This window comes from Hyperolius riggenbachi, chromosome 6 (genome assembly GCF_040937935.1).
Source record: "Hyperolius riggenbachi isolate aHypRig1 chromosome 6, aHypRig1.pri, whole genome shotgun sequence".
NCBI classification, from domain to species: domain Eukaryota; kingdom Metazoa; phylum Chordata; class Amphibia; order Anura; family Hyperoliidae; genus Hyperolius; species Hyperolius riggenbachi.
The window spans coordinates 357,754,911-357,772,066 of record NC_090651.1 but is presented as its reverse complement, the minus strand read 5'-3'; the positions used below and the strand labels follow the sequence as shown (position 1 = coordinate 357,772,066).

Here is a 17,156-nt window from a genome sequence, read left to right as displayed (position 1 = left end):
AAAAAAACTCAGGGAAACAAAGTTAAGGCTGTAGATACACTATGAACTGTTTCAGAGTGCTTTTCTGACCATCAGCGCTTTCTGAGCATTTTTTTTAAACGCTCCTGTTGACTTGCATTAAAATCCCGGTTAAATATCAGCAATCGTGATTTTCAGAAAGATCGTGATTGTGGCAATTATACAGCTATTTTACTGCAAGTTAATGGGAGCGTTTTTTAAAAAATAAAACACTCAAAGAGCTGGTGGTCAGAAAAGCACCCAGAAAGTGCTAACAGTGTGTCTACAGCCTAACAGTCATTTTGCAATTTATTCTCATTAAACATTTCCTGTCTTTTTCAACTCGTAACTAGCTGTGCGGTCTTAAAGGATCTAGATCAGGCATGGGCAAACTTGGCCCTCCAGCTGTTCCGGAACTACAAGTCCCACAATGCATTTGCCTTTATGAGTCATGACTGTGGCTGTCAGACTCCTGCAATGCATTGTGGGACTTGTAGTTCCGTAACAGCTGGAGGGCCAAGTTTGCCCATGCCTGATCTAGATGCTTAAATTGCATTTTTTGCAAAGCATGAAGTTAGTGCATTCCAGTGTTCCCTTCAGTGCTCTAGGGCAAGATATCTTGATCTTTTAGGAAAAAACATAATCCTTTATCTTCTGCAAAATGCGGTCTGCAAGTGTAATAACTTCTGCTATTTTGTCTGATGGAAAACTTCCATTGGGAATTTGGGGTGGAGGGAAACTGCTCGGATATTGGGTTTTCTGGTCATCTACACCATGTCTTGTGATTTGTAATACCTGATCAAGAAGACCTTGAAGACCTTCACTGTAGGAAGATACCTTTTCAGCTAAGGTGGCTAGGCCTTCATTCCTGTCGACATTTTCCCCCTTCATATACTGTGCTGCAATGAGAGCCTTTTTCATAGCTTGGTGCACTTTGTAAAATACCCATTCTGTTTGTCGGTCAATATCATTCTCGGCAGCATCCAAATCGGATTTGGCTTGCCTCAGCCACCTCTCGGCCTCTTGAGGTTTTGGTTGAGCTGTGCTGCCATAGCCCAAATAACCATAACGGTGCGCAGCTTTTCTTGAAGAGCTTTGTCTGTGTTGTTTGTGTTGGAAAGCTTCTCGGTCCCATTTTACCCAAAATGTAGTAACGCCTCCCGATTTGTTGGAATGACGACTGGATGTTGTGCAAAGCTGAATGCCCTCACCAGCTTCCATTTCTATAACCTTCTGCTGAGAATATTTGAAAACCTCTGTTGAGATTTCCTTGTGACCTAGGTTTCTGTCTGGGTGGTACGTTAAGTAGATGCGTCTTGTGGCTTTTATCCTTTCAGCTTGAGGCAGTTGCTGTATTCTGATTAGATCCTGGTCAATTTCTTCTTTAATTTTTTCCAAAGAACTTGCGTGCCATCTTTCAGAACTTTGCTGTGGCGTTCCTATGCTATCATGTGGGATAAGAGCTTTTGAATCGAAGTTTGCAGAACTTTTAAACTGATATAAATCAAATACACTAACATCAATTAATTTTTCTTGACCAATGTCTATGCGATACATCGGGACTTCACAACCTTCAAATATTTTAGCATCCAGCTCCTCCTTAATTACAGCATGCAGATACACCTCATCTTCTTCTTCAGGAACCTTGTAGCCCACATAGTCCCCTACTTTAAATGTATTGGCATTATTCATTTCCAAGCTGTCATACCACTCTTTGTCAATCACTTCTCCAGGTTTTTTACAGGGGATTTTGCTTTCACCCTCGTTAATCCATACGTCATTATCCTTCAGTACTTCCTGTATCTCATGAGGACTATCACAAGCAAGCATTCCTTCAACTATATTTCTTGATTTTTCTGTTAATACATTACCAATTAAGTTGTTAATTTGGCATACAAGAGTTTTCAGTACCTGAATAAACTTGTTGTTCTTTTTTAAATCAGTGTGTTGGACGTAAATCTCACAACAGCAGTCTCCTTGTTTTAGAGCAAAAACTGGTCTCTTCATTATGGATCCCTTCACTGTTTCATCTTTATACACTCGTTAGGAGTTTACAACAGCATATGACCTCTAGTTTTCAAAAAATATTGGAGCATTTTTGTTCTCCTTCCTCCTGGCTAATCTTACCATTGCTCTGGCTCCGCAGAAGGCAAACCAGGCCATCAAGAAAAGATGGAGAATGAAGATGTTCCTCTAGAGTTCTTTTGACTATGCACTCTTCAAGCGCACACCTTTCAAAATCATGGATAGCCTCAACTGTAATGTCAGAAAGCAATTTTGGGCGAATCTCCACAGGTAATAGTTGGAGAAGGTGTTTTGTTTTATATAGGTCAAAATCAAGGTGTAGAAATAATAATTCAGATGCAATATTCCATTCCTTAATTTCCCCCTCAGGTCGACAGTCATTTAGGATCAAACTGGATGACATATAGAGTTTGCCATTAATTGCTGGAAGATACAGGGGTCTGAGATTCTGAAGATTATGTTTTGGCACTTTGCTTTCCAGAAGCCTGAAAAATTGCTCTATAGCTTCAGAGACAGTCTTTTGGAGGTTAGGATGCAAAGACTCTTTGTCTTCCGTGTCCGCGTGAATAGATAAAAGAACGTTTGCAAAGTGAATCACAGAGGCCTCTGCCTCAACTCCTACTTTTTGAAACAGATTACTGTAACATGCCAGTAGTGGAGGCAATTTGTAAAGATATGGTCGAAAAACATCAGAATTTTGAAGGTTAAATACAATTTGTCCGGGTATGGCAAGGTCATTATCATCTACTAAAACAAATGGAACATTCTTGAGGGAATTGGGATCCACATCCGCAATGTGATTCTGAAGAAACCTGTAAGTTTTTTTTAAGACCTTCTGCCTGATCATTTTTAATTGTTTGTTGTTACATAGAGTTTTACAAACGTTTCTCACGTTTTCAGTTACTCAAGGAATGGGTGGTTCTGGAAGGACTCCACAGTTGTGTAGAATTAGCCATTGTTCTTCAGTACTTATGTTTTTTTCTATTAGTGGCATAGTGGTCCAAACCACATACTGATAACCGTTACATTTTAGCAGTGATCCCTGGAGAGGAATTGTCATGATGTTTTGAGTATATGGAGGATGTAAAGCTTCTAAATGTTCAACCTTCGATGGGATGACAAATGCAATTTTTCCCACCCTGGTTGTGAAACTGGAACTTAATTTGTCCAAATTCATAGAAAGCAAATAATCAAATAACTCCTCAGCTCTTGCGGTCAGAGTTTCTGTTGAGCATCTACTTTTTGCATCCTCCTGTATCACAGTGGCAAATTCGATAAAATCATCTTCTGTAAGTTGGTTTTTCATGCCCATCTTGTGCAGTAGAGTGCGCAATGGTGTTTTGTGCAACTTAAACATTTCCCAAAAATCGCTAGGGATGAAATAGTCCTGTAGTCCTAATGTGTTGAACAGATTTACAGCATCGTCATAAAAATATGAGGCTTGTTGCAGTTGTCCTTGTTTACTTTTGATAAGCTTAACTGGTCCGAGAAAGGATAAAATGTCCTTCTCTTTCTCCCGAAACCCTCTAAACTTTTGCAGATCTAAAACTATCTGTAGAACCGCCAACAACTGGTTTTCACGAAGGTACTGTACTCTTGGGAGGAGGAATTCAGTAAGCAGTTCAAGGTCACCAATTAGTGGAATGTTTAAGAATTTACAAGCTTGTCTTTTAAGGCTGGTATCTTTAAGGAATATTGTTTGCGAATCAATTTCAGAAAGTTTCAGAGCTTCCACCTCCAACCTTGAGCCAAGCAGATATTTTGTCTGATACTCATTCAAACTCTGTATTTTTCCATCATGTGCTTCAAACAGGGGTAAACACTGCAGGTTGTTTATAGATTTTGGCGTTCTTTGTTTATTAAGCTTTGATAAGATCCATTTTAGAAACATATCATGCTCGACATCATCCATCAGCTCCCAACGAAGATAATCTCTTCTGGAGCTCAGATGTTGAAGAACAACTTCAACATCTTCGGTGTTCAGCAGATAGGGCTGCAAGTAAAAAAGTATTTTAGCAGGAAATAAACGCAGTTCTAACATGGCAAATCCCAATTTCAAGAAATATTCAGCAACATCGCTTTGACTTGGAAGCAATATATTTTCTATATGAGCAAATGAAAGGATTTTGGGTTCTTTTTCATAATAACACACAGGTAAAACTGCCCAGTGATAGTACAAAGAGATAATGGACTCAAAAAGTTCAACCTTTTCATCTTGTTTCTTCTTGCTTATCTCACTTTCAAAGAATTTCCATAAATTTTCCAGCCACCTGGCCTTCTCAGTGGTAAGGATAGGGCAAGGTTTACTTGAAGACATGTTATGTAATTCACCCAAGTAATTCTTTACAAAAGCAGCAGAATTTGTGATAGTTAGAATTTTCAAAAAGCCAAGTTGAATCAATAAAGAGTGAACTGGTTGTATGTAGCAAACTGGCTGCTGTGATCAGGGAAAAGCTCATAGTATCTTGATGAAAATTTTGGATTACTTCTGTCAAAGATGTGGAGCAATCCGTCTACGGTAACTAGTAAAGGAACGCCTTGCAAATCAGTTACGGTTTTGGGTGACATTCCTTTCAGGCAGTATTCTACAAGAACCCTGCAGGTTTCCTCATCTCTGAGAAGAGTCCTGCACACAGAAGTAGGACATTCTTGACCATGAGGGACTAGCGGAGCATGTCTCATGAACTCACACAAGGACGGAGGACTTAGTTCCTGAACAGGTACTCCAGCTGATTTAAATTCCGTGCATAGAAAATTGGAGAACCCTCCAAATGCTAAGTGCATGTTAATCCTTTGCAAGGCAGATCCAACAGATTCATTTTCTTCATTAGTAAGGAAGAAAGGTTCTTCTGTGAGGTTGGTCTTACCAACACTTGTCCACTCAACATGAATACATGTTTTCTTTACAAGCTTCCCTTGAATTTCCTGTTCCTTGCACATTGGAACCACTTGCATTTTCTTTTCAAATATAGTCAAATATACCTTCCTAACTAATGTTTGCCACTGAGGAGACACAGACTTTGTCACCTTTGGAAAAAAATGTAAACATGTGGTCAAAAAAAGCTTGCAGGAGTCTAAATTCTGGAACTTGAGTGGTTCCCCTTGCTGCTTTGTAAATATTTTACACAGATATTCGAGAAGACAGCTGTACAGTGGAGCTAAAACATCTGAAAACAAAAATGTGTTCCACTCAGTCTTTGGGCTGTTCCCATCCTCTTGGCAGATGCCTCTCCGTGCTGAATCCACAATAAAATTGGCATTGACATGTACAGGAAGACCAGTTTCAAGTGGTAGAGGCAAGGTGCAGAAAGCTCTTCCTTGTATATAATGGCTGAGACAGGCAGCTACCGCACCATGGGGGACAACTGTTTGATGCAAACGGCCTGAAATTGTCTTCAAATTGTCCAAGCTTTTCTTGCCTTCTGTACCCATTTGTTTAAGTACAAGCCAGTGGCTTCCCTTACTTGACTTGCTGTGTGCAATATCTACAGTGTAAGGTACTTGAAAGAATGAGGTCTCCAACAAATGCTCTTTCTTCCTAGAAAACTCAAGGAGTCTTTGTTGAAAGGAAGACAGCATTTCTTCATCCTTACAATCTATTTTACATTCAACTGAAAAGTTTTCAATAAAGTCACCATTAGGTCTAATTTCAGAAAAACAAATCCTTCTAATGTTATTCAAGAAGAGGATCATGTTTTCTGCCTCTTGACTCAGTTCCTCACACATGCTTCTGATGTCCTGTACTGAAGAAGTTTCATTACTTATTTTTGACCTTGAGACAGTATTCGCCATCCTTAGTGGTAGTCGGAATAGTGTGCCTTCTTGCAGATCAAATTTTGAAGGTAAAAAGGTGTTATACACATCCTCAAATGTGTCCTTGAATTCATTGTTCACAGTAAACAGGTTACCTGGACTGGCTTCGTTAGAGATGTCCAAAAACAAAATATTAGGGTCAAAGACGCCCAAGGTGGTGTCACCAGTCACAAAAGATGGGCAATCAGTTATGTGGTACACAGAATTGAAGCCAAGTCCAAACTTTCCAGTGTTGTCTAAACGGTCCTCTTTGCTACCTATGCCCAGCTGCTGAATTCCATCAATATCTTTTGACTCAAACTTCTTATTGTTGTAAATGCACAGAGCTGGACCTTGCAGTGGATGCCATTCTTCTCCGAAAGTTCTCGTAGTGGGATGGGTTCTGCAGTCCAGTACAAAGTGTATTTCAGTCACCTCAGAATCATCTGCATTCTGAATAAATTCCTTCAAAATTTCTTTTTTTGAAGAGCACTCTTTTATAATGTTCTTGATTCTGGTGGTAAGTTGTTCCTTTGCACCAAACTGTGAAACCCAGTTGGAGAGATTGGAAATTTTTAGATTCTGAAGTATATGATGGGTTTTTGGTGTAACACCAAATTTTGATACCACCTCTCGTGGAATTCTATCATGGCAAAAATATTGGTCTTCATTATAGGGAATCCAGGGCGTGTCATAGTAAAAGATATCACTCACATGACGCAATATGCCTTGCTTGTCAGGTATATTTATAAGCTTTGCTACAGATGGTTCATATGATGCAAATCCAGACTTTTCTAAGCTGTGATTTATCAAGTTAACGGCAAGTTGTAATTCTCGAACCGAAAGTTGTTGTTCTCCAATCTGATTAGCCATCTGGCTGAGAACAGAAAAGTAATCTTGGGCTAAAAATTCTTTCCGTACTCCAATACAAGCCCAGAGTTCATCAAATGGTTCGTAATCTTTTAGAAGTTTGTGCAAATAAGGGTGCGCATTAAAAGGAATTTGATGGGCGACTACCTTAAGTGAAACAAATTCTTCATCCACATAAACAAAATTCATAGCGGCAGCTTCCCTCTTTATCTCCAGATAACGATTTGGGCATTTCTCAATTTCTATATTAAAATAATTGTAGCATTGTTTTGCTATCTGATGCATATCTTCAGGTTTGAACCGGTTGGGAACTTTGCAAGCTTCTTGCAGTTGGGAGAACACTGTCTCAAATGAAGGAAGACTATTAAGGCCCAAAAAGGACAGCAATGCGTTAGACCATTTGACCTTTCCTAAATGTTCTTTGCTGAGCACATGTTCGACCATGCAGACAAGAGCTATGTGTTTGTAATAATAAAGCCCATTTGATTTCATTAATGTTACATCTCTTGACTGGACATCTTTGCTTTGAGGGGGGATAGCAGGAAGAAACAGGATCTCTCTGAATAGTCCATGATGGACTGTGTCAAGTCCTTGCTGAAGCAGGTCATTAAGTAATTCCAAAATGCAGCCAATTCGATTTAAAGCTTTAGCCCTATCAATCCTCCAGACATCTTTTATTTTGCTGGCTCTCTGCAGGAGCTCAGTCATGGGCAGGCTGTCCTTCTGCATCCCTAAAGTCTGTAAACGTACCAGTCTTTCTGGTCTCAGAAATTCAACTTCTCCAGGAAAACACCCTTCTTCAGGATCATACAGTAATGACACCTTTCCCTTTGGATGCACAAGTTTCCCAATAAACTGCATTCTGCCATTAGAAGATGGGATACAAGGTTTAGACATCAGTAGTTGATCAAGACATTTATTCTGGAGATCAATGGCATGAAGTACTAACTTATTTCTGTCCTCTACACTTATATCCTCCAGCTGTTCAAATATTATCTCCTTGTAGAACCTCTCAGAGTTGTAAAAATTCTTCTCCAGTTCACTGAAGCAAGAACTTGCGCTGAAACTTTTTCTCACCCATTTTGGAAGGCTTACTGCCATATATGGCTTTTTAAGTAGCGAGGAAAATACCTTTTTGGCAAGATGTTGTATGATCTCATCTTGGATATCTTCTAGATCTAAAAAGCAGGCATGTTTGACTGTGCACCATTCTTGGCCATTGCTAAACAGAGCAGGGAGTGAGTTTCTCAGTCCAAAAGTAACAGCATGGTAAAATCTTTTAACTGCTCCTGCGTAAAAGGTGTTGACTTTTGTGGTGTCTGGCCAAAATGTGTACTAGTCGTAGTCCTGCAAGTCACCCTGTTGATACAAGCTCTGTAACTGAGTCAGTGCTGTTATCATTGCAACCAGGAGCGCATCACAGAGCAGTTTCTTATTCCAGTCGCCTTTTACAGTTGTATCCCATAGGTTTTTGCGATTTGACATGACAGCAAAAGTCCCATTGATGTGAAAGGGAAGGCTAGAGGACACAGGCAGGGGAAGGTAACAGAAAACCATGCCTTGGAATTCTTCCAAAGCGGGGGTCCATTTCTCATAATTGGGACATTTCTTTAGAGGAAGGGCAATTCCGTAAACTGGCAAACTGAAGATATTTTTATCTTCTACAAACATCTGGTATGATTCATTGACACCAAGACTGGATTGCGTTAGATAATACTTGCTCTCAATGGCTGTAATTTGTTCAGTCAGTTTTATGATATTTGAAGTGGTAAAGTCCAAGATTAGTAGCGGTGTTTCAAGCTTCTTAGATGTTTCAATCTGTTCTTTTTGCAAGGACACCTCCAGGGGCACAGCCAGTGTTTGGACTATTTCTTTTTGAACGTGCACTTTTATAATCTTCTCTTTAGGGTCACAACCATCAGAAAGGACATTTAATTCTACTTCCCTCACATGTTTTAAGAAAATGAGAAGTGTGTCAGCAAAAGCCTCAAAATCATTCATGAGCGTATAGATTTGTTCTTCGCTGAAGGCTTGGTGACAGATTTTTGAGTCATTAGCTTCTTTTTCAGTCCGGAATGGCAAGCGAATAAGAGTTCCATCAAAGAAGAAAGGTTGTTCAAATTCACAGCCAAACACACAGAGGAAAGGCTGGAATTGGTCAGGAAAGGCATGAAGAGGTTTAGAATTTTTTTGGAGATCCAACTTCATTCCTGGGTTATTGCTTAGAATGTGTTTCTGTAAGTGATTGACATTGGGATCAAATACGAGTATGGTGGACCTACTTAGAATTGCAGGCACATCCGTAATATGGTAGACAGTGTTAAAACCCAAGCCAAATTTTCCAATTTTGTGGGCCTGTGTTTCTTTAGTGGCTGCACCAATTCGCGTAATGTTTATAAAGTCCTTCTGTGTGAATGTGCTGTTGTTGTAAGACCACAGTGCAGGTCCATGACAGCTAGCCATGCCCGGATCTATGAGAGTTTGTCGATTATCCAAGTTCTGTCTCATATCCACCAAAAATTTGCACTCTGTTGCATCTGCATCTTCTGAATTTTGTATGAGTTCTTTAAAAATCTCTGCGAGTTCACTGTATTCCCGAAGGATGTTTCTAATGCGAAGAGTCACTGGTTCAGATGGTCCCCATGGCTCAAAAAACTCTGGCTTTAATACCTTAGTGCTCAGAAGCTGAACCTTCAAAAATCTTGCCGTTGCCACAGAAACCTCTTCATGTACAATAGAACAGTCCATGTCATTAGCAAAGGTACTTGATAAATTCTGTTTATCAATATCACAAAACAAAGTTTTGGACAGTGGCTCTAATGCAAATCCATGGCTTCGAGACTGAACTGGTATAGGAAGGTCATCTGTTCCATCTACAGAATTTGCTTTCATCCAGTCCAAGATCAGAACTGCAAGTTTTAAGTCTTTGTATGTTCCAAGGCCTGAAGAAACACCTTGTAGGCGCTCTTTTAATTTGTACAGCACTTCAACTACCTCTTGGTTTGACAAGGTTTTCTTTACACCACATCTTGTGAAGAGAGGCTGGTAGGCTAGGTAACTCGAAGGAATACTTTTGGCAAAGGAGCTGAGATCCAAGCCATCAGGATAGGACATAACAATCTCAAGTGGGGACGAAAAGCCATTTCCATTCCATATTAGAAGTTCAGAGAGAAGATGATCATGGAACTGGGAAAGATTATCTTGCATGTAATCATATACCTTCTGCAGCTTCCGTTCAAAGGAGTTTTCTTTTGCACCATTTTTGTACTGTTTACAAAGAGCTTTAAGATGTTCATTTACTTTTGTAGGAGGTGGCTGCTTACTTAAGCCAAGAGTGGCATTTGACTTTTCTGAGAAGTCACTTGTAAAAGCCATTGAAAATCCAACAATGTCACGATACACAACAGTTCTCACATTTACTGGTTGGCTGAAAACCAACTGTGAATTGTAATTCTTAGCTGGAACCCAGGGAAGGTTGCAGAGTTTCTGTAAGCTGTGAGGAGGAAATCGAGATAAAACACTAGTTTCATTGCAAACTTTGACCAGTGCTTTGGCCTTTGCAGCAGAGTGATGTGATCCATTTTTCCTTACAGTTTCAGCAATTTGTAGAACCTCATCAGGTGTAAGATCCTCGATGGAGCCCTTTAGCCCCAACTGCTTCAGTGAAGCCAACACAGAATCTTCATGATAATCTGAGGGTGGGAATTTTTCAAGTGCAAGCAGCTCCTTTAGAATGTCTATTTTTGGTTAAAAAAAGAGCACACGGTTGGGTAAAATGACCATTGGAAGGTATGAAGTTCAGATCTCTGCATAGGTTCTTCAGCTGGCCACTCTGAGTAAAAAGCACTTGTCCATTTCTCAGTATCCACAACATGGCACTTTCGGCTTTGTTTGGAAGAGCAGCATATTTTTTATTTTGGATTGCGGTCACGGTCATCAAAGCCACATCTGCCGCATTCAGCAGTCTGATTTGCATTTGCTGGAGCATCCTTCGGTCGGATTCATCTCTGCATTTTATTACTATGTTCGGCAAAATCAGGTCATGAGGGACAGCTGGGACAGTGTCCTTCTGGATGGCATCTAAACCACATGCAGCCACCTGTTTGGGGTTTGTAGCTGCAATAGATGGGGCACTGCAGAAGATTGGTAGTTTGTGCAGAATATCCAGCTCTGAGGGCGTGAAGGAGTAGGCTTGAGAAAGCACTTCACAAAGCAGCTTTATATATTCATCAGTAGCCTCCATGAGTACTTTTGAGATCTGATTTACATCCAAGTGGGTGAAGGCTTTCAGGATATTATTTGAGGTTGGTGCCAGAAGGTACAGGTCCAGGTTTTTATGCCACAACCAAGAGTTCTTACGTCGTAGGACAGTACAGCCGGCTTTCTCCAGGATTGCCGAGATGCAGTCAGCCAGGCTGTGGCGGTCGCAGTTTTGTAGAAGTAATGTTGTCTTTCTTTTTAGCCGTGCAAGCTGAATTTCAGAAGAACTTTCATCCACCAGATTTAAGGGCACAATGGGCTGCTGTTCAAAGGAGTCCAGTGTAGGATATCGTTGGAGGAAGGTCCACAGTGCAGTAATCCATTGTAGTGGTGGATGGTCCCGATTTTGTGGATACCAGGTGACTTTATCAGGACAAAGAAGCCAACTTCCTGGAAGAGCTTCACGTAGCCGTCTACATACTACATCTTCGTTTAAGCATACCAGGTTCTTGAAGGTTTCTGGGGAAGAAAAGAAAAATCAGGATATTATGGTCTTATTAAGGCTTCACTATTAACTGCCTAGTAAAGGAATACAGCCAAATTTAATGGACATTTTGCATAACAAACCAGTTCTGCGTCCACTTGTACAGAATTATACCCTCACATCTCAAAATACACTTTAGATCTGTATTATCCCTTCAACCAACCTCCTCTATGGTCATACAGAATGACAAATAGCAAAAATGGTTAATACAATGTAATTTTGTGTAGATGCAAAGCTTATGTTAATTTTATGCAAATGCATGCAGCTTGAGATAGAACAAACCAAATGCCATAGCTGGTGATGCTGATACCATCTATATTTAACCCAAAACACAATTGCTGCGTAATTTTTTGGAGGTGTCTGGGCTGAAAACGGTCATGTCCCAGTTGTGCGGTCAGACTTTGGACACAATGTGGGCTGCACGACCGCTGACTGGAACCTAGTCCTGATGTTAATTGACAGCCATTTTTTTATTTTAACTCCCCACATAATAGTTTAGTGTTTCCAAACATGATGCTACATGTCTCATTTACCCTAAAAAATTTTTTAGAAGCAATGTAAAGGCCACTTCCGGTTTTCCTATCCGGATATCTGAATCCGTGCGGATATCCCGGATAATGTGTTTAGATATCCGCGGATACCAAAAAGTTCAGATTCGGATATCGGATTCGGATCCGGATATCTGGGTATCCGGATCCGAAATCAATTCGGATTTTGAAAAAGGGTATCCGAGCAGCACTGATTGGAAGCCTCTTAAAGTAAACCTGAGACAGGCAAAGTAAGAGATTTTATACTTGCCAGGGGCTTCCTCTAGCCCCACGAGCACCAACGCGTCCCTCGCCCTCCTCCTCAGTGGTTCCGTTCACCCGATATTGATCCCGGTAATCTGTCTCAGCCGCACCAGTCAGCTCTTCTGTGCATGCGCAGAGGGGCCGACTGGCACAGCTGAGCCAGGTTACCATGTGAACGAAGGCACTCGGTAGGATGGCGAGGGATACATCAGTGCTCATGGGGCTGGAGGAAGCCGTGGATAAGTATAAAATCTCTTACTTTGCCTGTCTCAGGTACATTTTAAGGATCCAGGAGGAAAAGTATTTAACTTTTCCCTTTTGGAAAGTCATAGGTTTGCTTCAATATTAATAGAAATGTTAAATCATCTCAAAATTATGAGCATTTCACTGACCATCTCCATTAAAGGAAACCTGAAGTGTGAAGGGTATAGAGGCTGCCATATCTATTTTCTTTTAAAATTATACCACCTGCCTGTCTTCATGCTGATCTCTTTGGCTGCTGTAATGTCTGAATCACACACCTGAAAAAGGCATGCAGCTAATCCAGCCACACTTCAGTAAAACATCTGACCTGCATGCTTGGCATATCTATGGCATACATGTCAAACTCTGGCCTGCAGGCCAAATCTGTCCTGCAGAGCCATTACATTTGGCCGCAGGTGGTTTTCCCACTTTGCATTATGTTTGGCCAACTCTTTGGCCCACCATTGAAGCTATATTGGGGTAAAGCCTTAGATCACCAGGGAAACCATATGGGGGAGTGAGGGGGAAAGCACTAGATGCCAAGGAGCTGTTTTGGGGGAGGGGTAGGTCTCTGGATACCAGGTAACTGTTTAGGGGTGTGAGTGAGGACCACTAGACACTAGGAAACTATTGAGGGTAACCACTAGACACCAGGGAACTGTATAGGGGAGGGGGCCACTAGACACCAGAGAACTATGTAAAAGTGGGATGGAAGGGGCCACTAGACACCAGGGAACTGTATGGGGGGGAGCATTAGACAACAGAGAATGTTTTAAGAGATAGAGGTAACCACTAGACATTGAGGTTGGCCCTTGTGACCTTGTCCTAGTGTTCAGTTTCGGCCCACTTTGTATTTGAGTTTGACATCCCAGGTCTATGGCTACAAGTATTCGAGAGAGAGATCAGTAGGACAACCAGGCAATCTGCATAGTTTAAAAGGAAATAAACAATGGCAGCCTTTTCACGTCAGGTGTCCTTTTGGACCAATTCTACTCAGAATGTATATTTTGGTATTGGATGATCATAATAATAGGTTAATATATGCAAGCTGTCCACTCTCCAGAAATAATAAACATCTTCCCATGGTGGGGGCAAGCACCATGGGCGTAGCAATAGGGGTTGCAGAGGTAGCGACCGCATCGGGGCCCTTGGGCCAGAGGGGCCCCATGGGGCCCTTACTAAACCAAAGTATAAGCTGTTTATTGGTCCTGAGGTGGAAATAATCACTTCTATAGATGCTTTGAATGGTAGTAATCATTAACGAACTGTTCCCCATCCCCTTCTTGCACCTCTAATACTGTAGATGACCTTGGCAGGTTTTGGTGCGCCGTATCAATTGTTACGTATAGAGTGCTTGGTGGGGCCCAATGTAAAACTCGCACCGGGGCCCCGAGCTCCATAGCTACGCCACTGGCAAGCACCCAACACCTTCAAAAAAGCACTCAAAACCCACTTCTTCAAGGAGGCCTAAATCAACTCAACACTGCCCTAACCCTCTCTGCCAAGAACTTCTTGCTGCACCCCCTCCCTTCGTGTCACCACCCCCTCCCTCTAGACTGTAAGCCTTTGGCGGTGTGCGCTTTACCCAGAATTATGGGACTTATGGTATTTTTACCACTACCACTCCAGTGTATGATCTGGCATTGTATTACTATCTGCATTGTGTTGTGTATCTTATTGCTTGTTACTATTGTTGTATCTATTGTCTATTATCTGTATTGTGCTGTCACCCCTGTTATTGTCTGTAATCCTATTTATTGTACAGCGCTGCGTAATATGTTGGCGCTATATAAATCCAATACATAATAATAATCTTCACAGGTAATTAATCGTGCAAGGCCATGACAAAAGACTAAGGCTGCTTTCACAGTGGGACGTTACAGGCGCACGTTAGAGCAGCCTGTAACGCAGCCCAACTCACAGTAATGAAAAATCAATGGGCTGTTCACAGTGCCCACGTTGCGTTACGTTGTAACGCAAGACGTCAAGACAACGTACTGCATGCAGTACTTTAGACGCGGCTAAGCCGCGTTAGACTGTTTGCACATGCTCAGTAATGTTGGGGAGGAGCGGAGAGCGGCCAGGCACATGGCTAATTAATATTCACTGCACTTTGTGATGTGTGCAGTGTTTACTTCCTGGAGCGGCCACTCTGTGCGGCGATTGGCTGGCGGGACCACGTGATGCCGCATGCGTCCAAGAGTACGCATCACGGCATCACGGACGCCAGAGTGAGCTGCACAACGCGGCTCACTCTGACGTCCACATCAAAGAGCACCAGGCGTTGCGTTAGGGGCACGTTATGCGACCATAACATCCCCTAAAACGCAACGTCCTGGTGTGTAAGTAGCCTAAAGGGTCAGTCAATGTAGTTCTCCTGGAATGAAGAACCTACTGCTAGGGGTTTTACATGCACAACCTCAATTTAGTAGAAACCCACTGATGTATGGTGGCAATCGTTTACAGCCCTCATCTGGGTCATATCATACCATAGTGAGGTCTATGAACTCAACGCCATGTCATCTTCCTAACATGTGCATTGCCAAAGAAAGCTATAGTGGGCCTCAAGAGAATAAGATTGGCAACAACTGCACCTTCTGTCATGTATCAAGCACATTTTTATCCCATCAAAAAAAAGTTGACATAAAACCATTTAAAGGGCAACTGAAGCAAGAGGGATATGGAGGCTGCCATATTTATTTCCTTTTAAGCAATACCGGTTGCCTGGCTATCCTGCTAATCCTCTGCCTCTAATATTTTTAGCCATAAACCCTAAACAAGCATGCAGCAGATCAGGTGTTTCTGACATTGTCATATTTTGACAAGATTAGCTGCATGCTTGTTTCTGGCATTATTCAGACACTACTGCATCCTAATAGAGCAGCAGGACAACCAGGCAACTAGTATTGTATAAAAAGAAATAAAAATGGCAGCCTCCATATATTTCTCACTTCAGTTGTCCTTTAACCATTTATGCAGCGTCGGCGTGAGCTTCACGTCCGCAGCGGCAGGTGCTAGAGCTGCAGGGACGCGCTAGTCACGTTCCCTGCAGTCTGGGGGGTCTGCAGGCGATCGTGTGGACAGATGCCCGTGATTGCACTGCTGCTGCTAGCAGGGGGGATTGGCTGCCAAGTCCCCTGTGCCAATCCGAGCAACTCCGCCGAGAATAAACTGTTTTTGTTCAAAAACAGTGTTTATTCTTACATAGAGCAGCCGCGTTATCTCCCACCGCTGATTTCTGCTGCCCGATCATTAAGTTTATGAATGGAAACAATGTTTCCATTCATAATCTCCCCACCGCCACCGTGATCGGAGGCTTCCGATGGAAGCCTACGTCACTTCCCCTAGTTACAATGTAACAATACATTGTATCCTATGTAGCATACAAAGTACGCTAATAGGATTTTTTTTTTCTCAGCGGGGACATCTTTTGGCCAAATAGTAAAGTACACCTACTGACTTTAGGGAAGAAAAAAAGAATCATATTTATGACAAGAGGGCGTATAATTATGAAATAATGGACTAAAAATGAGTGATGGATGTAAAACTGAAAACATGCACCTTTATTTCCAAATAAAATATTGTCACCATACATTATACTAGGGATATAATTTTAACGTTGCAATAACCCGGGATAAATGGCAAAATAAAATGTGTGGGGTTTAATTATGGTAGCATAAATTATTTTAAAACTATAATGGCTGAAAACTGAAAAACAATGATTTTTTTCAATTTTTTTTCTTATTATTCCCATCATAATGCATTTAGAATAAAATAATTATTAGCATAATGTACGACCCAAAGAAAGCCTAATTGGTGGCAGAACAAACAAGGTATAGATCATTTAGTTGTGATAAGTAGTGATAAAGTTATTGGGGAATGAATGGGAGAAGTGCTGACAGGTGAAAATTCCTCTCGTCCATAAGGTGCAAAATACACACGGGCTGAAATGGTTAAAGTGGAACTTTATCCCAGGATTGAACTTCATGCCAATCAGTACCCCCTAATCCACAATAAATCTTCACCTCTTCTCAAATAGATCATCAAGGAGGGTTGTGTGACTGATAGTGACTGAAACCCCTCCCATGGTGTCTACTAAGGGCCATGGCCCAAGGGGCCATTCTTAGGCAAAGGCATTCCAGGCCATTGCAATGAGTGCTATTTGTCCTGGGGAAACCATGCCCCTGAATTCCCCCGTGCCACCTCTACCCCTGCTGTCCCTTTGTGCCTCCTGTCTCCCTGTGCCACCTCTGCCCTCCTGCGCTTCCCTCTGTCCCCCATTGTGATGCCTTCTGTTCCCTTTTGTGACTCCCTCTGCTCTCATCAGTGTGCCTCCTTTTGTCCTCCTGTGCCTCTTTCTGTACAATATACAATACAATAACATTTGTAAAGCGCTTTTCTCCCATAGGACTCAAAGTGCATAGTTGTGTCTCAGATTAATACAGTGCTGCAGGCTGGGTTGTGTTATAGAGGAAATAATCAGGTGTTCATGAATGCCAGACTGAAGAGGTAGGTTTTCAGTTTAGACTTAAATGCTTCCAGGGATGGAGCTGTCCACTCCTGATTGGGAGTGGCAGGGAGTTCCAAAGTGTAGGGGCAGCATGACAAAAGGCTCGGTCTCCAAAGGTTTTGAGGTGGACTCTGGGGGTGACCAAGGTATTACATCCTTTTGATCTGAGATTGTGGGGGATGTG

At 41.8% G+C, this 17,156-nt stretch overlaps 1 pseudogene; it reads right to left on the bottom strand.

The window, feature by feature from the left end:
• Positions 1-563: 563 nt before the first annotated feature.
• LOC137522256 (sacsin-like) overlaps positions 564-17,156 on the bottom strand; it is an 87,586-nt pseudogene continuing 70,993 nt past the window's right edge.